The sequence below is a fragment of the Diabrotica virgifera genome, chromosome 5 (assembly GCF_917563875.1).
Source record: "Diabrotica virgifera virgifera chromosome 5, PGI_DIABVI_V3a".
Taxonomy (NCBI): Eukaryota; Metazoa; Arthropoda; class Insecta; order Coleoptera; family Chrysomelidae; genus Diabrotica; species Diabrotica virgifera.
The window spans coordinates 153,439,596-153,466,386 of NC_065447.1; the positions used below are offsets into that span (position 1 = coordinate 153,439,596).

The 26,791-nt window shown below is 32.9% G+C and overlaps 1 protein-coding gene across 2 annotated transcripts in view; it reads right to left on the minus strand.

Moving 5' to 3' along the window:
- Positions 1-25,155, minus strand: part of LOC114331461 (uncharacterized) — a 562,400-nt gene extending 537,245 nt beyond the window's left edge. For both annotated transcript variants that reach the window (XM_050651606.1, XM_050651603.1), the window contains exon 1: positions 24,993-25,155. The gene's annotated coding sequence lies outside the window, so the exon portion shown is untranslated. The remainder of the gene's footprint in view (positions 1-24,992) is intronic.
- Between the last annotated feature and the right edge of the window lie 1,636 nt (positions 25,156-26,791).

The following is a 26,791-nucleotide window of genomic DNA, read 5'->3' on the forward strand; positions in this document are numbered from 1 at the left end:
TTGAGCTCTATGATCAAAGATGATCAAATGTGTGACTTGTATATCACTAATTTGAAGATTTGTTACATTGTCAATTCCAGATTTACAAGTGTTTTTATACTTGTATACTCAGTTTTTCTGAACTTATATTTCTAGTAAAAAAATAATGAACACGACTAAAACTAATCCTTCTACTTTCACTAGACTAGACCATGAAGTTTCCTAAAGACCTATATAGTGAGACAACTGTTTAAAACTTACCCAATATTTTAAAGTCACTTGCTATAGATTAAATTTCATTCAATTTGTATAAATAAATTAATTCGTCACTTCTGACGTTACTACATGTATGGTGGCTTCCATGAATGTTGTATATTTTTAAGCAAAAACTACGAGCTAAAAAGCAGTTGTCAATAGAATCCATTTTAACTCTCCTCAGTCTTCCAGTGTCTTGTAATCAAACTATGTGGCGTCTACTGTAACTACTACTTAATCAAATAACGACAATATTAGTAACTTTCCTTTGATTTTGATTTTAATAGAAAATCTTGATTTCTTATTCTTCGTTATTAAATTTGGTAGCTTTGTTTAGGTGGGCTTTGTAACTTTCGATTATTATTTCTTAGAAATGATCATCATGATTTTGTAATGCATAAAGCATTTAGAACTGTATTATACTTGACCATTTTGCGATGGCATAATTCTGGTCTAAAGTGACACTGCTGATATGACACTGCTGATATGTTTGACAGTGATAGTTTATTTTCCTTGGCGAGCTATTTATTATAGTTTTGATTATTTTACCTTCGAGAATTACTCAGATAGGTTTTGATTACATGTAGTTTCTTAGACTTTTTCTGGCTCTTGTTGCATTGTTTTTTCATATATTCCAATTCTTCCAATCAAAAGTTTTACTCCTATAGAAGTCAAGAAAGAAATAACCAAACTCAACTCACAAAAGGCTCCAGGTTATGACTTAATCTCGGCACTAGTACTAACTTCCTCGTAAGGCCATCATTATGCTAACAGTAATATTTAATGGCATGCTAAGTTTATCATACCTTCCAAGAATATGGAAATTTGCAGAAATCATAATGATCCTTAAGCCAGGCAAGGCGCCCAATGAAGTAATATCTTATCGACCCATAAGCCTATTCCCAATCGTTAGCAAAGTTTTTGAGAGATTGCTGCTACAAAGAATATATGCAGATCATGAATTCCTAACATTACTACCAGAACATCAGTTTGGTTTTCGGGAAAATCACTCTACTGCACAACAAGTCCATCGAATAGTAAATGAAATATCAAAAACTCTCGAAGAAAAGAAATACTGCAACGCTGTATTCTTACATATCTCACAAGCGTTTGACAAAGTTTGGCACAGAGGTCTGCTTTACAAAGTAAAATTAGCACTATCTAGTAACTATTTCCTTCTAATCAAATCCTACTTATCAAATAGATATTTTTCAGTAAAATTCAAAGAACAACAATCCAGCCTCTGTCCTATTAACTCCGGAGTTCCGCAAGGTAGTGTTCTCGGGTCGCTGCTTTTCTCACTCTACACAGACGATATACCAGAGTCTCATAATACTACGATCGCTTCCTTTGTTGATGACGTAGCAATACTAGCTGTAAATGAAGATCACATACAAGCCTCACAAGACCTGCAACACCATCTGGACATACTCAGTGAATGGTACACAAAATGGCGAACAAAAGTAAACAAAACAAAATCATCTCAAATAACGTTTACCAACAGCCACAACACATGCCCACCTCTAAGAATGGAAAATGTACGAATACCAACAGTAACAGACGCTAAATACCTTGGCCTCCATCTTGACCAACGTCTTACTTGGAAGAAACATACCCAGACCAAAAGAAGACAACTAGACTTGAAATTCCGGCAAATGTATTGGCTCCTTGGACGCAGATCAAAACTCAATATCCAAAACAAAATTCTTCTGTACAAAGCAATATTCAAACCTATTTGGTACTACGGACTACACCTCTGGGGCTGTGCAAAGTCAACATCACTGAATATCATCCAAAGATTTTAGTCTAAAGTTCTAAGATCAATAGTGGATGCACCATGGTATGTAACTAATCAAACACTTCACGAAGACTTAAATATACCTTTCATCAGAGAAGAAATCCATCGAGCCACGGAGTCACAAAATGAGCGTACCATTCACCATGACAATGAGTTAGTAAGAGAATTATTCCATACTGGCCCTGCCACAAGGAGACTAGATAGAACCTGGCCTCAGAAGCTATTTTAAAACTTAAACATAAATATAATAAGATGAGACATCATTGGAAGTCTCTTCTTCATGCCCAAAAACATGGAACAAATTTACTTAATACTCTTTTAATGATGTAGATTGTAAATAAACATAATTACATAAAAAATATATTCCCATTAGCCAAATTACTGCAGACTAACACCTACACTGAGCTTTTAGTAGCCTCTTTCGTTTTCTCTTGTTTGAAACATCGTCTTCTCTATCACATCCATATTTAGTCTACAGCATATTTGATTACATCCCCATAGAACTCATTTTTTGTTTGCCTTCATATGCCTTGCCTGTTTTATCAAATGCTTTTTTTTAAATAAAAATGTATTCGCGGTCTGCAAGTACTTGGAAAGGGAAACGAGAAACGAACGTGCGCGAGTCGCGGAGAAATATTGCAACTATCTTAAATAATTCATATTGTCAATTGAAATTGTCAAATTGACGTATATTTCATACCTTCTGTCATTGAAGCAGAAAAATTATATATTGCTCCACAATATTGATATGATATGCAATTATTATATAAAGGTAATTTAATTAATTGTATTTTGAGTGCAGTACTGCATTTTAATAACTAATTTTATTTACTACATACAATTTTTCACGTTTTCATAACATAACCTGAATCTTATTTTTTCTTCTTACTATTTTTTTGGACTATGGCCTTGACAATTATCCAGTAACCAGGACTAATATAATTGACCAATATAATTAAAAGTGCGAATAATAGTACAGAGCGAAGAAATAGGGGTCGCTTTGCCGAACTTGCACGGTCCCAATACCATTTTTATTCAGTTGCAATGCGAAGGCAAAACAATCTTACTTTTCAATTAGAATACGGAGTGCAATCCAGTCCCTTGAATCGCGATTTTCGGTTCTTATTGGAGCCTCATCGGAAAGAACCTAGGCACTGTTCTCCATATTTTAACTGATTCGCATCGAGAGGTTTTCCCACCCATTGCAACTGAAGTGATGATAGTAGGTGGCTAGCGCCATTTGGCATTGAAAGACGAAGTAGTTTTCAATCCTAATAGTAAATTATTAATATTGAAAATATTAAAAATATTACTAAAAGGTTTTTAAATTTAAAACTTATTGTTACACTTTCCTGGTGACACCTCCAAGACTTCTACAATTTGCAAGTCAAATGGATGCTGCAGTGAAGACGAGAAGGAAGGAATTCTACACTATGCAATTCACATTCCCCGTCTGCAGCTGGTAAAGTTCCAACGGAAACTTACTTTTTTTTTATTTTACTCGGTTTGTCTTTTCTGTTCTTATCCTCTTTTGCCGTTTGTGTCAAAATGAGAATATGTCATGCAAAGGAACCTTCAAATAATGTTTAATAATGAACAAAGCACGTTTTGAATATTTTTGTTGCTTTCTAATGCGGCAGATTCGTGCAAATATTTATAAGAATTGTGCATTTAATGATAGAAGCAAATAATTTGGACAACATATACTACACAAATAAAGGTTCAAAATTAGATACGAGGCCATCTCAGATTTTACCTCTTACAAAAAGGCGAGCATTCAAAATGGCGACGATACATATGTGACTAATAGCACGATAACTTTTTAACGAACATACTAAAAGCACGATAACTTTTAAACGGAAAGTCAGATTTCAACCAAATTTGGTATATAGGTTCGTTTTTTTGATATATAAGATCGAGTTCTTGAACCGGAAGAATCGGTTTACCAGAAGTTGTGTTTTCCCGATTTTTTATGTAAAAATGTGTTGTTTTTTTTTTCCAACTCTTTCACCCTGTATATATTAATTTTAAAAGGGTAATACCGGCATTGAACAGAGCGTAAAAATATTTTTTAGGAAATATTTTGAACTTTTAAGTTATATTAATTACCATATAATAAATGCATAACTTATCTTCACATGTACCTATGTGCGACAAATTCGTGCAAATATTATAAGAATTATTGTGCATTTAATGGTAGAAGCATATAATTTGGACCACATATACTACACATACAAAGGTTCAAACTTAAATATGAGGCCATCTCAGATTTGGCCTTTTACAAACAAGGCGGGCATTCAAAATGGCAACTATACATATGTGACTAATAGCACGATACCTTTTTAACGAAATGTCCGATTTCAACCAAATTTGGTACATAGGTTCTTTTTTTATGTACAAGATCGGGCTCTTGAACCTGAAGAATCGGTTTACCAGAAGTTGTGATTTTCCTGATTTTTTGTAAAAATATGTTGTTTATTTTTCCAATTCTTTCACCTTGTATATATTATTTTTTAAAAGGCAATACCGGCGTTGAAAAGAGCGTCAAAATATTGTTTAGGAAATAATTTGAACTCTTTAGTTTTATTAATTAGCATTTAATAAAGGCATAACCTATCTTCACATGTAGGTACCTATGTGTGGCAGATTCGTGCAAATAATAATATAAGAATTATTGTGCATTTAATGGTGGAAGCATATAATTTGGACCACACATACTAAACATACAAAAATTCAAATTTAGATATGAATGAAGCCATCTCAGATTGTGTCTTTTACAAAAATGGCGGGCATTCAAAATGAATCTGCCGCACATAGGTACATGTGAACATACGTTATGCATTTATTAAGTGGTAATTAACATAACTAAAAAGTTAAAATATTTCCAAAAAATATTTTTACACTCTTTTCAATGGCGGTATTACTTTTTTGAAAAATTTATATACAGGGTGAGTCACCTCTAACGGGACGGAAGATTACAGCGAAATGGTAAAAGATATGAAAAAAATTTTAAATTAGTAGTTTGTAAGTTGATAAAATCTACATTTTAAAATTATTTTGAAATATACAGGGTGTCCCAATAAATGGCGGCGTATCAAAGTTATATTTTTTCTTATGGAACACCCTGTATTTTATTACATTTTTTAATTGTCCGCAAAAAATAAGATATAGTTTCATAAGACTTCCCTATATCTATGTACAGAGTGTTCTGAGTTATGGTGACTTTTCTTAAAATGTAAAGTTTTAAAAGAAGGCTTACTCTCAAGGTATTTAAAAAATTATGAAAAAAATACTTTTACATCTAAATAGTTGGATATTGGTTGAATGTATTCCATGATTAATTATTACACAATTATTTACAGGGTGTTCAAATTCATAGTTTCATTATTGGATTATTCAATGTGTCATATAATGCTTATTTTAAATGGAACACCATGTATATTAATACACCATTATACTAAACGGAGTCACCTATTTCGAATGGTATATGGATGTCCTATACCTAGGTCTAATGGTTTTTGCGTAATTTACAATTATTTAAATTCTTAATCTGTAAATCGAGTTTAAAAAAAAAGATGTGTCTCATTGTATGACATCGTCATTTTATGACAGTACGGTCTGGTAATTATCAAAAATATAAACATCCGTGTATGATATTCAAATTTAATTGTTCCTAAAAATGAATAATCACGTTATCTACGAAAGAGTAGACATGGTACTTTGCATTGGGGAGTGTTTGCAAAATTGTATCTTACCTTCTTAAGTTTACGCTCAAAAGTATGCTGATAGAATATATCCAAAAAAGGACGTTTTTGAGAGATTTCAATAGATTTCGTGCTACTGGTAATGTTGCGTACGGAAAGTTAAATAAAAATAAACCAGTTATTTGTGATGACGTCAAGGAGCTTGATGTCCTGCTTTCTGTTACGGAAAACCCAAATACTAGTAAAGAAAAAATTTCGGGTAAATTGTAAATCAGTTAAACGACTGTTAGAATCCTTAAGAGAAACCACTATTATCGGTATAAAACTCAACTTCACCAGTATTAGACCAAACAGGTTTATGATAAATATTTAACTTATCGTTTATGGACTTTAGACTTTATAGAAGATCCTGATTTTTTTAATGTATTGTATACAGACCAATATACCTACTTTTCATAATAATGGTCTAGTAAATAGACATAATTTTCATTTCATTATGATACAGTAAACAAACATTTATTTCGTACTGTTTAAAAATCGAGAGTGACTATAAATATTATTTTTAAAATCAATTTACCGTTTAAGAAAATTGCAAATTACCAAAAACTATGACTCCTAGTTATAGAACATCCCTATACCATTCGAAAGAGGAACCTGTGTTTAGTATAATAATTTATTAATATACATGGTGTTCTATTTAAAATAAGTATCATATGACACATTAAATAATCCAATAATGAAACTGTAAATTTTGAACACCCTGTAAATAAATGTGTAATAACCAATCATGGAATATATTAATTATAAAAGAATTACCAGATGGTACTCTCATAACGTGACAATGTCATACAATGCCATTAATTAACGACATCTTTCGTTTTAAAATCGATTTACAAATTAAGAATTTAAATAATTGTAAATTACGCAAAAACTATGAGACCTAGGTATAGGACATCCATGTACCATTCGAAAGAGGTAAAATTTTTTAGTATAATTATTTATTAATATACATGGTGTTCTATTTAAAATGAGCATCATTTGACACATTGAATAATCCAATAATGAAACTGTAAATGTTGAACAGCCTGTAAATAATTCTGTAATAATTAATCATGGAATACATTCAACCAATATCCAACTATTTAGATCTAAAAGTATTTTTTTCATAATTTCGTAAATAACTTGAAAATAAGCCTTCTTTTAAAACTTTACATTTTAAGAAAAGTCACCATAACTCAGAACAAGCTTAGAACAAGAAAGCGTGAGGGATTTATACAGGAGTAGATTAGATTAAAAGTTAGAAACCATGCAATTTACCAGCAATGAAGAGCATTATCATTATCATTATATAAAAACATGTCTTCAGGAAGCAGCAACAGAGGCCCTCGGACTCCAAATAAAAAACCACAGAAAAACTCCGTATTGGTGGGACGAAGAAATAGAACAAGATATTAAAAATAAAAGAGAGAAGTATAAAAAATTTCTGAACACAAGGACCGACGCCGATAAGGTAGAATACAAGAGGGTCCAAGCTAAAGTTCGAAAAATGATATGCCAAAAGAAGAATGAGGCTTGGGAGCAAAAGTGTAACATGATTAACACACATTTAGGAGGACGGAGAAGTACAGAAAGTTGGAAAGTATTAAAATCGCTACGACAGGAAAAGAAAAGAGATATAATATCAGCAATCACACCGGATCAATGGGACGAATATTTTGAAAAACTCCTAAATGAGGACAGAGCGGAATTTTTAAATAACAGTGATACCAGCAACGTAAATATCTTAGCCTCACCATTACGGGTAACAACAAAAGAAGTAGAAGAAGTATGTAAGTTTTTAAAAAATAACAAAGCACCAGGACCAGGGAACATACCAGCTGAACTAATAAAATATGGCACAACAAAATTATATGAAAACCTGGCTAAACTCTTTCAAAGAGGCATCAACGGAGCGGAAATCCCAGAAGAATGGAAGACATCATGGATATCCACCATACATAAAAAAGGCAGACGGGATCAATGTGACAACTACAGAGGCATCGCTGTAACGAACTCGATCAGCCGAATATACGGAAAACTGATTAAAAATAAAATCGAAAACGAATATAAACATATAGAAGCTGAAGAACAGGCAGGATTCAGGGCAGGGAGATCAACGGTTGACCATCTGTTTTGTATTACACAGATTATTGAGAAGAAACTGGCCGTCAACCAGGAGGTGCATCTGTTATATGTGGACTTAAGAAAAGCGTATGATAGCATCCCACAAAACAAACTATGGGAAGCATTAGAGAAAACCAATATAAGCGCAAATTTAATAACAGCGACGAAACAATTGTATACCAAAACTGCATCAAGGGTGAAAGTTGGAAGCAGGCTATCGAGAGGATTCCAAATTAGCAAAGGCCTAAAACAAGGGTGCTGCCTTTCACCGACATTATTTAAGATCTACCTCGAACAAACTCTAAAACTTTGGAAACGCAAATGCAAAAACATGGGATTACCGATCAGCAACAATACAATATACACTTTGTCATTTGCAGACGACCAACTTGTACTAGCGCAAGACTACGATGATATAGAATATATGACAAGGAAATTAATAGAGGAGTACAAAAAAGGTGGTTTGGAAATAAACATAAAGAAGACCGAATATATGTGTATCGGTGGGACACAGCAGGACCTTACACTGGGGAATGGCGAAATTATTAAACATTGCGACGCATATAAATACCTGGGTATGACCATCACACAAGAAGGAAGCGTAGACCGGACGATAGAAGAAAGAAACAACCAGGGAAGAAAAGCAATTACCCTTCTCAATAGCATCCTGTGGGACCAGTCAATATCAAACAACAACAAACATAGAATATACAATACAATTGTTAAGAGTATAATCACTTACAGCAGTGAAGTATGGCAAATAAAAGAAAGATACAAGAGAAAACTTGAAGCAACAGAAATGGATTTCTGGAGGCGCTCAGCAGGAAAATCAAGATTAGAAAGTGTAACCAACAACAGAATTAGGGAAATAATGAATGTGAAACACACAATAGTAGATGACATTAGTACCAAACAGCTTAGATGGTATGGACACGTACAAAGAATGTCCGAAGAACGACTCCCGAAACAAATCCTAACGTGGACCCCTCATGGTAGACGAAAAAGAGGAAGACCCCGCCTTAGTTGGAGAGAAGGCATAAATCGAGAAATGAGAGAAAGAGAATTGGATGAAGACCTTTGGATGGACCGAAGTGAATGGCGACTAGGCATCGGAAGACGTAGGAGAACGTTTGAAAACCGATATATATATATATATATATATATATATATATATATATATATATATATATATATATATATATATATATATATATATACCATAACTCAGAACACTCTGTACATAGGTATAGGGAAGTCTTATGAAACTATACCTTCTTTTTGCGGACAATTAAAAAATGCAATAAAATAGAGTATGCTCCATAAGAAAAAATATAACTTTGATACGCCGCCATTTATTGGGATACCCTGTATATTTCAAAATAATTTTAAAATGAAGATTTTATCAACTTACAGACTACTAGTTTAAAAAAATTTTCAAATCTTTTACCATTTCGCTGTAATCTTCCGTCCCGTTAGTGGTGACTCACCCTGTATACAGGGTGAAGGAATTGAAAAAGGAACAACATATTTTTATATAAAAAAAACAGTAAAAACATAACTTCTGGTAAACTGATTCTTCCGGTTCAAGACCTCGATCTTACTCATCAAAAAAAGAACCTGTATACCAAATTTGGTTGAAATCTGACGTCTCGTTCAAAAGTCATCGTGCTATTAGTCACATATGTATAGTCGCCATTTTGATTGGCCGCCATTTTTGTAAAAGGAACAAAAACTGAGATGGCCTCATATCTAAATCTGAACCTTTATATGTGTAGTATATGTGGTCCAAATTATATGCTTCTACCATTAAATGCACAATAATTCCTATAATATTTGCACGAATCTACCGCATATAGGTACATGTGAAGATACGTTATGTATTTATTAAATGGTAATTAACATATGTCATTAAAAAGTTCAAAATATTTTCTAAAAATATTTTTACGCTCTTTTCAATGGCGGTATTAACTTTTTGAAAAATTTATACACACAGGGTGAAAGAATTGAAAAAGAAAACAACATATTTTTACATAAAAACCGGGAAAAACACAACTTCTGGTAAACCGATTGTTTCGGTTCTAGACCTCCTTCTTACACATCAAATAAAGAACCTATATACTAAATTTGGTTGAAATCTGACGTCTCGTTTAAAAGTTATCGTGCTATTAGTCACATATGTGTAGTCGCCATTTTGAATGCCCGCCATTTTTGTAAAAGATCAAATCTGAGATGGCCTCGTATCTAAATTTGAACCTCTATATGTGTAGTATATGTCGTCCAAATTATATACTTCTATCATGAAATGCACAATTGTTTCACATATCGGCTGCACTATTCTGTAAAATCAGTTTTAAAAAACGTTTTCATAATTAATTGTAACAATTTTTTTTTAATTAATTCAGTAAAGCGAATCTGTAAGATGCATTTTTGGGATTAGAAATCACAATTAAATCTGTTGATAATCCAATCGAGAAAACAGTAGCTCACGAACACAATGAACATCAGAGGTGAATGTCGTAACATCTATAATAAAGAACACGAAAAGGTCGAATGCGAAGTGAAGAAATCGCAATCAAACAAAAGTTCAACATCTTTAGACGTACTGAGATGAAAAATAATAAAAGGTAAAATTGGAACCAGATCAGTTCATCGGAACATTGCACCATTTTATTTTCAAACCTAAAAAGAGTTTATCAGAAAAAGTAAAACCATCACATAAAATCATATGTTCAATTAGATACGTAATAGAGCTGGGTCCGATAAAATCAAAATATTTTCAAAATACAAATCAGCCAAAACAACTATTAATAATGAACACCACAAAAGGATATAAAAACATTGAGATTTACTTAGTTAATTTTAAATATGACTTAAAATTTGTATCGAGGTGTATGTGTTTAAAATCAAAATATTTAGTATAAAAACTTGTTTTAAACAGATATTGACCTTCGTTAATAGGCGGTTTTAAATATTTGTTTCCATTTTATGTCATTATACATACTTGGAATGTTTTCTTTTAAATTGTGGTTAGAAGATTCACAATAATTAAATGTCTCGGAATTTGACAATATACAATACACATACGGGACACATATTTTTAATACCTAAAATAAATAATTTTTAGATATTTTTTTTATTTTAAATAAACTTTTGAAGTATCTACCTATTATGTGTAAAACTGATTGGTTGGGTTATAGTCCAGTAAATGAACGGGAAATATGGCAATACCGTGTAATTTTCAAGGTCAACTAACCCTCCACTTCAAAGTTGAATTTGTGCTGTTGGTCGCTTTTATTTGGTGGGTGACAGTTTCGGGGATGAAAAAACTCGCGTTTAAAATAAGTCCGGAAATAGATAAATTGACTAATTCTAAGCAACTTTTATTCCATAGAGTTTTTTTTTAAATTATTACTTTCCGAGTTATTTGCGATTGAAAATGTTTATTTTTCGACAAAAACACCACGGTTTTAGGCGGTTGGTCGCAAATAACTCAAAAAGTAAGTATAAAAATAATCTTAGCAAAAATGTAGCATAGAAAAAACCGAAAAAGTTGTGTATTCGTGAAGTCTATATACTTAGCAACAGCAAAGTTGTATCTTAAGAAAGATACTTTTTTATTCGCAAAATTCCAAATCGAATAGTTCAACGTAAAGTAACCAAAAAATGAAACAAAATTCTAGAAAAGCCCTTAAGAACTTTTTTAAAGTGATTAAAAAGTCTTTATTTTTACTTCCCATAAAAGTTTCTAGCATTAAAACTAAGCGAGTTACGCTCAAAATTAAGTTGGCCCTACTCTTTTGGTAAAAAAAATCGTGAAAATCTCCCTCTATTTAGCACCCTAAATAAAATCAGTCGTTACCACTTTACAAACAAGTTACTTTACTTATGTATTTTTTATATGATCTGTAAGTTTTACCGGTTTAAAGAGCCTTTTTTGATAGGGTTGTAGTTGAAAGGGCTTGAACGAGTCATTAATCACGAGTATACGAGAATTTTCTTATCACTCATACTTTTTAAGTTATTTTGAAGAAAGGGCATTTTTCTGTCTTGATTTGTTTCGTTTCGTTTTGTTTCCGTTTCGTTTAGTTTTGTTGCTATAAGCTTCTTTAAAAAATAAACATTAATTTACTCACTTTTAATCACAAAACTTTAAAAAGTTTTTATTTATCTAATCACTTTAAAATTTTATTAAATTTTTCCCGAAAATTGTTTAATTTTTCGGTTATTTCACGTTGAAATATTTCATTTGCAATGTGACGAATAAGAACGTATTTTTCATAAGCTGTAACTTTGCTTTTACTGGGTTTATAGACTCCATTGATAAAATATATTTTTCGTTGATTTATAGGCTACATTTCGCTAAGAATATTTTTTTCGATACAATACTTAGTTTTTGAGTTATTTACGAACAACCGCCTGAAAACGTAGTGTTTTTGTCGAAAAATACACAGTTCCATCGTAAATAACTCGAAAACTATTGACTTACCTAAAAAAAACTCTTCAGAACGAAAGTTGCTTAGAATTAGTAAATTTATCCATTTCCGGACTTTGGACTTATTTTAAACGCGCGTTTGTAAAAGCAACTAACGGCACAAGTTCAACTTTGAAATGGAGGGAGAACCTAAATTCAAATTTTTAATGCAATTCGGAGTTGAGCCTGAAAAGTACACTCCAAAACGGTCATTAACTGGGCTATAATAAATATAACAGTTCATTTGTATAGACCTAATTGGTAAATAAGACCGTGTTTTCATCGGCTTTACTTATTTTGTACATCTGAGAGCAGCCTCCAGGTAAATATTTAAATTTTGTAAGTGTTGATTTAGAATCAGATGATTTGAATATGTTCTGTTTGGTCCTACTGAATTGGATAGAGATTTCTCAAGACAGAGAAGAGTTGAGGCATGTTGTTGAGTCGACTAAAACCCACGAAGGGTTGTAACGCCACGGAGAGAGAGAGAGAGAGGTTCTACTGAATTTGAGATTTGGCTGATTAGGCAGATATTGTATTGTCTTCTTTTGGTTTACCTACTGTTTATGTTTTTGTCATTTCTTAGTGTATATGTTACCGGCCAAAACCGATTTCAGGACAAACTAGTTTGTCCTATCGCGCGTAGGCCAAACTAGTTTGTCCTAGAATAAACTAGTTTATCCTGATATAAATACACACACTTCAGGCCAAAGTGTATGTTTTTATATCAGGATAAACTAGTTTAGCTTGGTCTAAACCAATTTAATCTAGTCGAAAGTACATAATTGATTACAGATTGGTTGCTGATTTAAACGTAAGTTTAGAAGACACTATTAAGTAGTGTTGCCCAAGTGCAAGACCAAGACGAGACTTAGAGAGTCTTGGTCTTGGTCTTGCGACAGTACACCTGGTCTTGGTCTTGGTCTTGGTATTGCGCTCCAGGTCTTGGTCTTGGTCTTGGTCTTGCAGCAAGAGTCTTGCAAGTCTCTCAGTTGCCCATTAGCCTATTACATATCTTAGAACTAGAACAACGTTACAGAGTAGGTCAATTTTCAGCTTTAATATCACAGCCGTAGTAAAGACCAACCAGATTAATAAATATCTAAACAACTGACACTGACACCGGGTGGGGTTTGAACCTACGATCTAAGCGATCCGTGTCTATATTCCAACTAACCAAAGTTTATTAGGAACTTACGTATTTTTTCGAGTATTTGTCATTGACAATGTGTGATTTGAAAAGAATTCAATTCAGTGACAGATGTGCACAATATGAAGGGTCAAAGGGAAAAAGGATGAATGTAAGTTTTTGGTCATTTTGAGATTGTTGTGCAATCTGTTAGCTTAGAAAGGGTACTATCAACCTGTGAATGGACAAGGGGACATAAATATGATAATCGTCTTAAAATCACGTCACAATATTGGACGCAAGGGGTAAAAACAATGAATATGTAACTTTATTTCTCATTTTACCGAAAATGCTTGCAGATAGACATTCATCGTTCTTTCCCCTGGCCCTTCATATGTTAACGCCAGTTCTCATTTTGGTACCGAATACCAAACCGAGAATAATACACTTCTCCAAGAAATTAAGGCACCTCCTTAAAAATGGAATGGGTCATTTTTGATGTCTCGAATTTCCTAAACCTGTTGTCTGATTTAAGTGATTTTTTAATATTATATAGCCTTATTCGTTAACAATATCGCTGTAATAATATTGTTGCTAGAAGTTAAATTGTCGTTGTATAGGTACCCGATAACTTATCGGTACTAATGAGTGTACTAATCAAACTGTGTTTTTTTCTCAAAGTAAGCATCATCCTGTGGAATATTCTAGCATTTATAAAATACTGAAATTAAGACCCAATTACAGTCTGATATTTTTTTAACATTTTGTTTTTTTTCATTCGCTTATGTTGGATAACAGTAAAGTTAGGTATTTTAACAACTAGCCATGTTTTTTATCAACACAGGGTGTTTTTAAATAAGTATGGTAAATTTTAAGGGGTAATTCTAAACAAACGGGTCATGTTACCAGTATACGCGCCAATGGTGAATATTAAATTCTTAATTGTATGTCAAAAATGCGTAATAACTACCTCTTAAAACCCACCAAATTTCATTTGCATATCTCAACCGGTTTTAGAGCAATAAATCGTCAGTTTGCAAGAAACATTTTAACACCCCCTATTTCGGAAACGAAGCATTTGCGAACATACACTTATAAAGCAAACTGTCAAATTATTTTCGGGCAGAATTACCCGTTAAAGTTTGCCATACTTATTTAAAAACACCCTGTATTGATGAAAAACATCGCTAGTTAAAAAAGTACCGAACTTTTTATTATCCAACATAAGCGAATGAATCAAAAAACAAAATGTTAAGAAAATATGAGGCTATAGTTGGGTTTTAATTTCAATATTTTATAAATGGTAGAATATTTCACAGGGTGATGCGAACTTTGAGAAAAAAAATACAGTTTGATTGGTACACCCGGTGTACAATGACAAATTTACCTGTCTAGAAACAATATTATTACAGCGATATTTATACAGAACAAGGCTATATTATTATCAAACATTAAAATCAAATAAATAAAAAATCAAATTATCAACCACTTAAATCGAACAAGTTTAGGAAATTCGAGACACCAAAAATGACCCGTTTGTTGGAATAGTGTATAGCAACCAAAGAGCATAACAAAAGAACAGTGAGTCGATTGATAAAACAAATGACCAGTTTAATTTAACTACCTACAGAAAAAACTGCTATAAATATCCTTTTGTTTTCCATGTATTTCACTGTAAATATTTCTTTGTTGAATGCCTCGTAGACTAAATATTTGGGTATGTATTTGGTTACACGGTATAGACGGCACGGCATTATCTGTTATAGTCTGTCTCCTATCGTAATCACACTCAGTAGAAAAAATATACATAATAGTCTTATTATTCTATATATCGATATGATTTTTATGTGTTTAAATTCCTACGAAACTAATTAAGGAAAAAAAATTAACTACTTATTGTAGGTATATTTTTTATCAGCATATGACAGATTTTTAAAAAGTTTCGATACATTATAGGTCTGGATCCCGCGTATGGAAAAAAATTTATTAATAGCAAGCTGAAAATTTGTTAATAGCTTAACGGTGTCTAGTTGGATAAACTTTGATATATGGGAACACTGGAACAGGGGCAGTTTTAATTGTGCAACAGGTTAAAAATTTGGAACGGTCAGACCACGAAAACGGCTCATTTATTTTGTCCGACAGAATAGACTTAAACTCTCCGAACAGAGATTAAACTCTCATGCAAGAATCAGACTGCTATTTATCACCTATCATAATTCCTGTCATTTGACATATCCTACATGTTGCACTCATTAAAACGCCCATTTGGTGATAAATGGCAGTCTGATTTTTGCATGAGAGTTTAATCTCTGTTCGGAGAGTTTAAGTCTGTTCTGTCGGACAAAATGCATGTGCCGTTTTCGTGTTCTGACCGTTAAAATTTTTTAACTTGTTCCACAATTAAAACTTCCCCTGTTCCAGTGTTTTCATATATCAAAGTTTGTCCGACTAGACACCCTTAAGCTATTAACAAATTTTCAGCTTGCTATTAATCAACTTTTTGTCATACACGAGATCCAGACCTATTAGTTTATGAATGGAGGGCGGCTACTCTCAAAACCTGGACAATTAATTTCAGAGCGAAGAATGTATGTTTGTTTATGCTTTATGGTATTGTTCGTAAGGCGCATAAGTCCAATTTTACAAATTTTTTTGCTTCTCATAGAGTACCTACCGAAGAATATACCCGAACTAATATACTTCATAAAAGACCCTCAGTTCTAATTGCAAGACGCAAGAGTCTTGCAGGCTTAGTCTTGTTCTTGCTCAAATCTTGCACGGTAAGTCTTGGTCTTGGTCTTGCTCAAATTAGGCGGTCTTGATCTTGGTCTTGGTCTTGCGAAAACGCAAGAACAAGACCAAGACTGCAAGACCAAGACTGATTTTGGGCAACACTACTATTAAGAGTTGTAATACTTTTAAGTATTTAGGGTAAATGATAAACCGAGATGGCACTTGTATGAAAGATATAGAAATGAAAATAGTACGGAGAAAACAAGCCACGAAAGCACTACATGGAGCGATATGGAAGAACAATCTAACAAAAGAAAACAAAAAAGGATTTTTCAGGGCCTAATGCTGAATATTACCCTACAAGAGCGAAAGAATGGCCAGTGACAACAATAATACAAAATAAAATACGAACCGTTGAATTGGAGTTTATGAGAAGGTGTCTACAAACTACCAAGTAGGATAGAATTGGAACAGAGGAAATATGAAACAGAATAGAAGTAGAATGCTCAGTTACAAAAAAAGTTGTGGTAGTAAAAGTGGAGCCCTGAAATGGTACGGGTATGTACAAAGAATGCCGGACAACAGGTGACCAAAAAGATTACTGGGCTGGGACCCGCGGGGAGGAAGACGGAGAGGAAGACCTGCTGTGAGATGGAAAACTCACATAGGAATATGATAGATACACAGACCTCAGAGATGGCGACTGGGAGAATAGAGTGCTATGGAAGACGAAAACGCCAAACTTATAATGGGAAAAAGCCAAGAAGAAGACAGTAATTCGTCGGACTAGTACGGCTTAATATAAATAATAAATTGAATAAAATACTTTGTTTTTGGAAAAATAATCATTTTTATTAAAATTATAATTATTCGTAACAAACAAACAATATATTGACTTATATTCGCGGTCGAACGGTCAGACAGCCTTGGTCAAATTTCTCACCTTTAGTACCATCCATGGATTATAAGCTTTCATTTGACACCTCATTTGTCATTCTACCTGGTATAATGACGGAGGAGTTGAGCTCATGGACAGACAGAAAGACGGACGGACGGACAGATGCACGTGAATAATTCAATGTTTTCACATTTTTTCAAAATTGGTGTAAACAATATTAATTCGTACTCGATTTTATTCGTTAGTGTATCTTTTCTTTTAATCTTTGGAGAAAACCTCATCATTTTATTTATTATTTATTATTTTTTATATTATTTAATTAAAAAGAATATATTGATTTATAGCATGTATCAATATCTTCATTCGATGTATCATATGATAATATATGGTATCATGTATAATTTTTTTGCCATCCCTGTTGGGACGTGATTTGGGAATTCCCCGCATGTAAAAGTCCTTTCTTACATGTTCGCTAAGTTACTTTCGACTCGGCTAAATTGGTTTAGACTAGGCCGTACTAGTTTATCCTAAAGTGTGAGTCTTTATTATATCAGGAAAAACTAGTTTGGCCTGAAGTGTGTGTATTTATATCAGAATAAACTAGTTTGGCCTAAAACAAACTAGTTTGGTCTACGCACGATAGGACAAACTAGTTTGGCCTAGGCCATACTAGTTTATCCTAACGCGCTTAGTTTGGCCTAGGCCAAACTAATTTGTCCTGAAATCGGGTTTGGCCGGTAACATATTATACACTTAGTGTAGTTTTAGTTATTCCTATTTTGTTTTGATCGTTTAAGTAAATTACTCGATGTATGTTATGTCGAGTAGCTAACGGGATATTATTATAACACTAGTTTTTGCGATTCAACTTTCAATTATAATTAATGTGTGAAATACTTTTTTGTCATTATAGCACTACTGTGACCTTGACTATCCTAAAAATTTATGACTTCGTATTTATATTGCGTAAAAAAGTAGAAACATAAACGCAATCATGCAAAATTTTCTGTTTTCCAAGCATTTATGATATTTTAGAAAAGAAAAAGAAGTGTAGAAAGCATATCCAGCCAGAGAGTGATAGTATACCCAGAACGAGTCAAAAGCAATACCACATCATTGTCTCGTCTTACCAGACATGGGTCACAGTCGCTGCTTAACGATATATTCTCCTTTTTCTTGATTGTAAGCGGCTACATACCTTTAGTTTTAACAGCACAGTTTTAGACCCGTTTGCTATTATACTAATTTTAGTACTGATTTCAGTACTAAAAATATTGGTTAGTTTCGCGAGTCGATTTAGTATGAAAAATGTCAGTTTGTGTTAAGTTTGTGTTTGCAACTATCAGAATTATAATCAGCATGTAGGCATGCGCTCTACTAATTTTATATTAATAATATTTATGTTGAAGAAATATTTTAAACCCTTCTAATCCTATTTTTGAGTAAACAAAATAAAGAGCTAAAGAGGCAAATAATGAATACGAACAATAACAGGAAGCGAAAGCTGAAATTATGTGCAGCAGCTGTAATTACAATGATGCTACTAGCAATTAAAAAAAAACGATACACTTCTATTATGTATAAACAAAACAAAAGTAATATACAATATATCCCCACTTTTTAATATTGTGTCAATTTTAGTACAAGAAATTAGAACATGTTTTAATTTTTAGTACTAAATCGGCGCGCGCATCTAATTTGTAGATACAATATTTTTAGTACCTACTAATTTCAGTACTAAATTTAGCATAGTGGCAAGCGGACCTTAATTGAAGAGTCGAACGTCGAACTGTTAATCCATATTGTCTACACACATACGTTCAGTTATATCAGTTGAAATCGGGTTTCGGTTGAAGTCACACGTTACCAGAGTCAACATGGTTTAATCAGATGATGCTGTAGGTCTATTAAGCATATTGGGGAAAAGAAAACAATAAAAAAAATAATTAACGGCACTCGTGGGAGTGCCGACAGAACTGAAAACTTCTTATAGTATATAAATTACGAGTTCAATGCTTTTACACCATCCTAAAAGAAGTGCTATACCTATACCATATACGATATTCGCGATGCGTATGCCCTATGCGATTTATGTATACATACACATAATTTATATACGTACAAAATTTATTTCAGCGAAGTGATGACGGTCGCAAATTCAATAATTTTTCCCCATCCAAGTAGTGCCCAACGTCCCTAACGAAATTTTCAATTCAAAAATTTATTTCGTCGAAGCGATAATTGTCGCTAATTTACTACTTTTTCCCCATCCAAAAAGTGCACAACATCCCTCAAGAAGTTTTCACTTCAAATATTTATTTCGTCGAAGCAATGATAGTCGCTAATTTAATACTTTTTTACATCGAAAAAGTGCACAACGTCCCTAAATAAGTTTCACTTCAAATATTTATTTCGTCGAAGCGATTACGGCCCTAATTCAATAATTTTCCTCCATACAAAAAGTGCACAACGTCCCTATAAAAGTTTTCACTTAAAAAATTTATTTCGTCGAAACGATGACGGTCGCTAATTTAATAATTTTTTCTTATCCAAAAAGTGCAAAACGTCCCTCAAGAAGTTTTCACTTCAAAAATGTATTTCGTCGAAGCGATGAAGGTTCGCTAATATAATATTTTCCCCATCCAAAAAGTGCACAACGTCCCTCAAGAAGTTTCCACTTCAAAAATTGATTTCATCGAAGCGATGATGGTCGCTAATTTAATACTTTTTTACATTAAAAAAGTGCACAACGTCCCTAAATAAGTTTAACTTCAAATATTTATTTCGTGGAAGCGATGACGGTCCCTAATTAAATACTTTTCCCCCATCCAGAAAGTGCACAACGTCCCTAAAGAAGTTTTCACTTCAAAAATGTATTTCGTCGAAGCAATAAAGGTCACTTATTTATATTTTTCTGCATCCAAAAAGTGCACAACGTTATTCAAAAAGTTTCACTTCAAATATTTATTTCGTCGAAGCGATGACGGTCCATAATTCAATACTTTTCCCCATCCAAAAAGTGCACAACGTCCCTCAAGAAGTTTTCACTTCACGAATTTATTTCATCGAAGCGATGACGGTCGATAATTTAATACTTTTTTCCATCCAAAAAGAGCACAACGTCATTAAAGAAGTTTTTACTTCAAATGTTTATTTCGTCGAAGCGATGACAGTCGCTTATTTATTACTTTCTCCCCATTCAAATTTCATAATTTTTCCCCCATCCAAAAAGTGCACAACGTCCCTAAAGAAGTTTTCACTTCAAAAATTTATTTCGCCGAAGCGATGACGGTCGCTAATTCAATACTTCTTCCCCATCTAAAAACTGCACAACGTCCCCAAAAGAAGTTTTAACTTTAAAAATTTATTTTGCCGAAGCGATGACGGTCGCGATGACGTTCGCTAATTCAATACTTTTTCCCTATCTAAAAAGTGCACAAGGTCCGTAAAGAAATTTTCACTTCAAAAATTTATTTCGTCGAAACGATGACGGTCGCTAATTTAATATTTTTTCCCCATCCAAAAAGTGCACAACGACCCTCAAGAAGTTTCCACTTCAAAAATTTATTTCTTCGAAGCGATGACGGTCGCAATAACGGTCGCCAATTTAATACTTCTTTCCATCCAAAAAGTGCACAACGTCCCTAAAGAAGTTTTCACTTCAATACATATACGTACAAAATTTATTTCGCCGAAGAGATGACGGTCGCGAAATAAATCCTTTTTCCCTATCGAAAAATAGGTTTTACATTTATTTTAAATTTAAATATTTCTATACAATTTATATATACATGCAAATAATAACGTGTGATCCAAAATTATTGTCACCATAGGTGGCTTTGAACGACAGAGATAGCTATACAGTACATGTCTATTCTTAATTCAGATATACTTTCCAGTTTACGTCAACTTTGCAGTGTACGTCAACTTAACAAGAAAAGTTAGGTTATGTAGTTTGTTTGATTTTATTTATTATTGTTACTTATAATTTTGTTAATTCTTTTTATTTCTGATTAAAGTTCTGTGTTAGGCTTTGACTGATTTTTTATGTTTTATAATGTTAACCAAAATTAATTGATAAACCAATGATATAAATTCAGATTAAAACAAGACATACGTAATTTTTTGCTCGGCTAGCTTTGATCCCAATAATTATGGATCGCTCGTTATATTGCATAAGCGATGACGGTCGCAATGACGGTAGTGAATTCCATGCTTTTTTCCCTAAAGAAGTTTTCACTTCAAAAATGTGGTGTAAACAGAAAACAATATTCGCATTATAATTTACTGAAAGTGGTCAGAATTAGTCCAAAAGACTATAAATAACTATTTAAGAGTTCAACTTCTTTAAGTTTCAGTAATAACTTTTCGTAGGCTGCTTCTTTTTTCTACAGTCGTGATACTTTTTGTTTTAACTTTCCACAAGCAAGACTCAGAATGATATAACTGTATGAATTATTCCAACCATTTATGTTGATTTTTCATTCAAACAAATATACAATCGTATGTATTATATCAAATCGCAGCAGAAAACGAGTACTCACTTCAACGGGCGCTTCGGCAAGACTGATATACCAACTACACATTTTTTGCTACACTGCTTCAGTTTGAACTGCACAATCTTAACTGAATAGTATCTTGTGAAATTTCAATTCATTTGTCCGTTGAACTGTACAGTTTTCCTTTTTGCCTACACACATAGATTTTAATTGAACAGTTCGACTGTTCAGTTGAAACTGTGCAGTTAAAACTGAATGTCTGTAGCCACCATTAATCCACCGCTTCAAGACATTGACAACATCTAAGACAACGATTCGCAAATGAATTGAAATGAATTAATAGAGGCTACCATGCGGGATTTAGATTTAGCAATCATAAAGATGATGGAAATGATGATCCAAATATATGGAAATAGCAACTGGCATAATACAAGGCGACCCACTATTAACCTCAATATTTAATGTAGCCATAGAAGGAACAATAAGAGCTACTTAAACAAAATGTATAATAATTATAACATCGATGTAGGAAGATGTTGCGAACGCTGATGACATAGCACTAATTGGCAGGATTATAATAAAATAAATTAATATGTGGTAACCACAACTTAAATAAAAATGTATACCATTTTTATTCAGTTGCAATGCGAAGGCAAAACAATCTTATTTTTCACTTAGAACAGGAAGCGCAGTCCAGCACTCTGAATCGACGATTTTCGACTCTTATTGGAGTCATCATCGGAGAGAAGTAGGCCTGCTGCTCTCTGCTCGAAGTGACCAAACCTTGAAAGTTTATCCCCACACTGCAACTGACGTGTATGGATTAGGTGACTAGCGTCATCTGGCAATTGAAAGGTAAACTTTACCTTACCTAACCACAATTTGTTTTCTCTGCACAAGCTTCTCTGCAAGGTTTTAGCAGGGATTTAAGTGATAAACATAATTGAATCTCTTTTGAAAATACTCCTCTTATGTTTTGATAAGGTAATGGATTATACACTATACACCAAACAAGAATTCTTTTCAGAGGAAGATTAAAGTCCTCAACATTTATATCTAGCAAAAAGAGGCCAATTCATAAGATGCCAAGACTACCAACAAATTAATGTCATGGCCACAATAGAAGAACCAGTTATTTTAATCTTTCTTCTTCTTATTCTTCTTGTAATAGGACTATGTCCTGTTTCTTCTGTTACAGTCTTTGCTGCGATCCGGAGCTCCAACTCTCGTACCATCGTTTTTTTGGTCTTTCTATGGGTCGCTTGGTGTTGAGCTTCTGTGTTTTCGCCCAATGCGCCATACGTTCAGGGTCCATCCGATCTACGTGGTCTCTCCACATGCGTCGTCGCGCTCTTGTCCATCTCACAACGTCTTGAACGCCTAGCTCTCTCAATGTGTCTTCGTTTCGTATTCTATCTCTGAGATATTTTAATGTTCTTGATAAAAGATGTCTGGATAATGGCAACGACCGACCTTTATGTCTACTCCATAAATTATAAACTAATTTTTGCATAACTAGGCAGCCAACGGATCGACAGAGTAACGAAGTACACGTATCTGGTATTGAAGTGTTACGAACAGTGAATAAATAAAAAAAATAAAAATTAAAACTATGGCATTTTACTGCTCATAATAAGGCAAGACAAAGTAGAGTGGAAAAAGTTTGTACCAAGAAACAATAGCTATTTGTATAACAAGGGAGCAAAGTGCTACTATTCCTCCCGAGAATGAAGTTTACTGTCCGACGCGTAGCGGAGGGCAGTTAGTAATCATTCAAGGGAGGAAAAGGCACTTTCCGAGTTTACTCCCATGTTATACATATGATTTTTCCACCTCCCTCAAATAACATGTCATTTTTTCATTTTTAAATAATTTATTTATGTAACTAACAAAAATTAGAAAACCAAAACTAACAAGTAGGTACAGTATAAATGTCAACTGTCAAATAAAAGTCAAATTATTAATGTAAACATTGTTAAATAAAAATAACACTTTACTGTTTTTTATCATTCTAAATAATAGAGGGTGTTCTATAAATAAACGTTAAAATGTGTAGATACTTACGTAATAGAAAATAGAATATAATATAAGACGTCAATAAGTTATTTCATCGATGACATACCGTAACGTCACTTTTACTTTTACTCCCTAGGGAGTAATAGTACTTTGTCTCCCTAGGGAGGAAAAGTACGACTTTGCTCCCTACAATTAGGCCAGGAAATGTATACTTTGTGTAGAGGTAGGTGGAAAAATATTTTTGCTGAAGTAGAGAATGGTATACTGCAGTTAAAAACAATAAGGGCCGGTTGTTCGAACACTAATCAAAAATGGAATCAACTGATCTTTATCAAATATTTAATTACTATCAACTTTGATTGGGTTGCTGAATTGTCACTGATTTATTAGTTATTATTTGATTATATTAAATTAGTTCTTGATTGATTATTTGGAGAATAAAGTCAATTTGATTGACGTTTGTGCAACGCATCACAATAAATTATTAGTGTTTTACGTGTATTTGATTTCTTGATTTGCTTCCCATCACGAAAATTGATTACAATCAACTGATTGGCGTACGAACAACGGATTTTGTTATTTGATGGTTGTTAAGGGGACATAATTATAATCAACTTCTTGATTATCATTCGAACGACCGGCCCTTAGCTACTTCGTCAGTACGACTTCAAAAGTTAGAGCGACCATGATGATTGACAACCTTAGGAGTGGATAATCTTGATGAAGAATGACTATGGGATATACTGTGTAAAAGAAATACAATATTTTTAGATAAATATGGTATAGTACTTATAGTCTCAACCAACCATGATGATGTTTGATAATTCAACCTGATAAGAGTCATCGATTTTATTTTATTAGCGATAAACAAATAGAAATTATTCTTTATAGCCTATAGAATATTCAACTAAAAACTTTACCAGATCTAAATATTAAGCGCGAATGAGGGAGGACCATATTCATAACATACATTAATGGATGGCTATAGATGGATAGATATAGGTATTCAAGGTATTTTCAAAATTCTTTTGTAAAATAAATTAAAATATTGGAGTCATAGTTCAAATAAACATTTTATCCTATACTATATCCATAATATACCCTTTATTAACAAGCAAATGAGACATCTTCTATTACTATTAGATAGTATAATCAAAATTAATTAAAAACCAATATATTAGTTTGTAAGCGATATATCATGTAGATTTAAAATATTTTAGTCTGGCGTTTATTTAATTCTTAAAACTTCAATACGTAGTACTATGTTTACAAACAAGATTTCACGGAATCTAATTTTAACTAATTCATATCTTAACCCAGTTCTTGATTGAATGACTCACTCACCTTTACTATTTGCACCAAACCATCAATCACACCAACCACAACGTACGACAGACACGGGCCCGAAAAAAATTCGCGATAAACGCACCAAATCTCGCACTGTTTACTTGCAAAACCACATCGTGGTTAGCCAGCCACAATCTTAGGCTTTCCTATACTTGATTGTGAGATGGAGATGAAAGTGTTGTCCGGTGGGGGCCATCGAGTTGCCTTGGGTCCGGGCAACTATACCGAAGACAAGGTTTTCGATTCGTAAAAATAGTACATATTGGTTGTGTTTTGCATTAAACATTTATATATTTATGAGGAAGTAAATGAAGATGATTTTCGCTGACATATTATAATGTACGAGGATGTGTTAATATAAATGAAGATAAAGTCCTATACAGATAGAAAATACTTCAACAATGGAAGTGTGCAGTGTCCGCAAAGAATAAAGATCTTTGAAACAAACTAATAAAAAATTATAGACAAATATTATTAAAAAGAGATGATTAAATAACTAATATCAAATATTATAAAATTATGTTAATTTGAATTGCAAATCATATACAGTGCACTGGAATAAGTGTTACCCCCCTTATTAACTTATTTATTTTTAACACATAAGCAAAACGCTTGGACCGGTCGATTTTTAAAATAATCATAATATATTATAGCATCAATGTTTCGAGCTTTACGCGATCTCTCTTCAGGTGACAGGCATAACATTGTTTTTTTTTAATGGGAAAGTACATCATGTGACACCTTACTTAAAAGATTTTGAAATACTGATTACAAAATCTATAACACTTTAATCCTTTTTGCGAACGTAGGTGCAAAATTTCGGTCGAACTCACTTTAAATGCATTCATTTTTTTCGAATCCTGAGAAAACTAATAAGTATTTTTGAAAAATTTAAACGCAGAATGAAATATTACAGTGTTATCGATGGTCTAAAGGCCCTGAGAACTTCTATGATGTTTATTTTAATGACTCACAGGGGTGAAAAAAAGAGAAAATTTAGTCTCATTTTTAATTTCAAATACATGATTCAAAAGAAAATTTTTATTTATTCTAAAGAACTTTCAATACTCTGTAATAATACGTAATCCTTAATTCTGCGTTTAAATTTTTCAAAAATAGTTATCAGTCTTCTCAGGATTCGAAAAATATTTCGACCGAAATTTTGCGTCTACGCTCCCAAATAGGATTAAAGTATTATATATTTTTGGAATCAGTATTGCAAAAGCTTTTAAATGTAGTGTCATGTGAAGTATTTTCCCATTTAAAAAAATCAAAGTTATGCCTGTCACCTGAAGGGGGATCGCGTAAAGTTCGAAACATTAATGCTATATGATACACTACGATTATTTTAAAAATCGACGACATGTCCGAGCGATTTGCTTATGTGCTAAAAATAAATAAGTTAATAAGGGAGGGGTAACACTTATTTCAACGCACTGTATAAATAATGTATTATGGATTTCCACAGTTTTCATTGTATTCCTTCACTTAACCGCTTTCTCCAGTTCTTTCTGTTTTGCCAGTCCCCTTACTGTAGATTTATTATTTCGATTGCTTCGTCCACTCCATCTCTGAAAATTCTTCGTCCGTACCAGGTTAATACCTTCTGTTCAATGTAGTCTATTATATCTCAGTTCATTCTCATCCTTTCCTTAATCTCTGTTATTTATTCTATCTCTTCTTGTTACTGTATAGCTTCTCTTTAGGAATTCCATCTCTAATGCTCTCATTTTGTTTTTTGATTTATTATTTATTATCCATTTTTCACGCGCATAAGTCAGGATAACGGAAAAAGA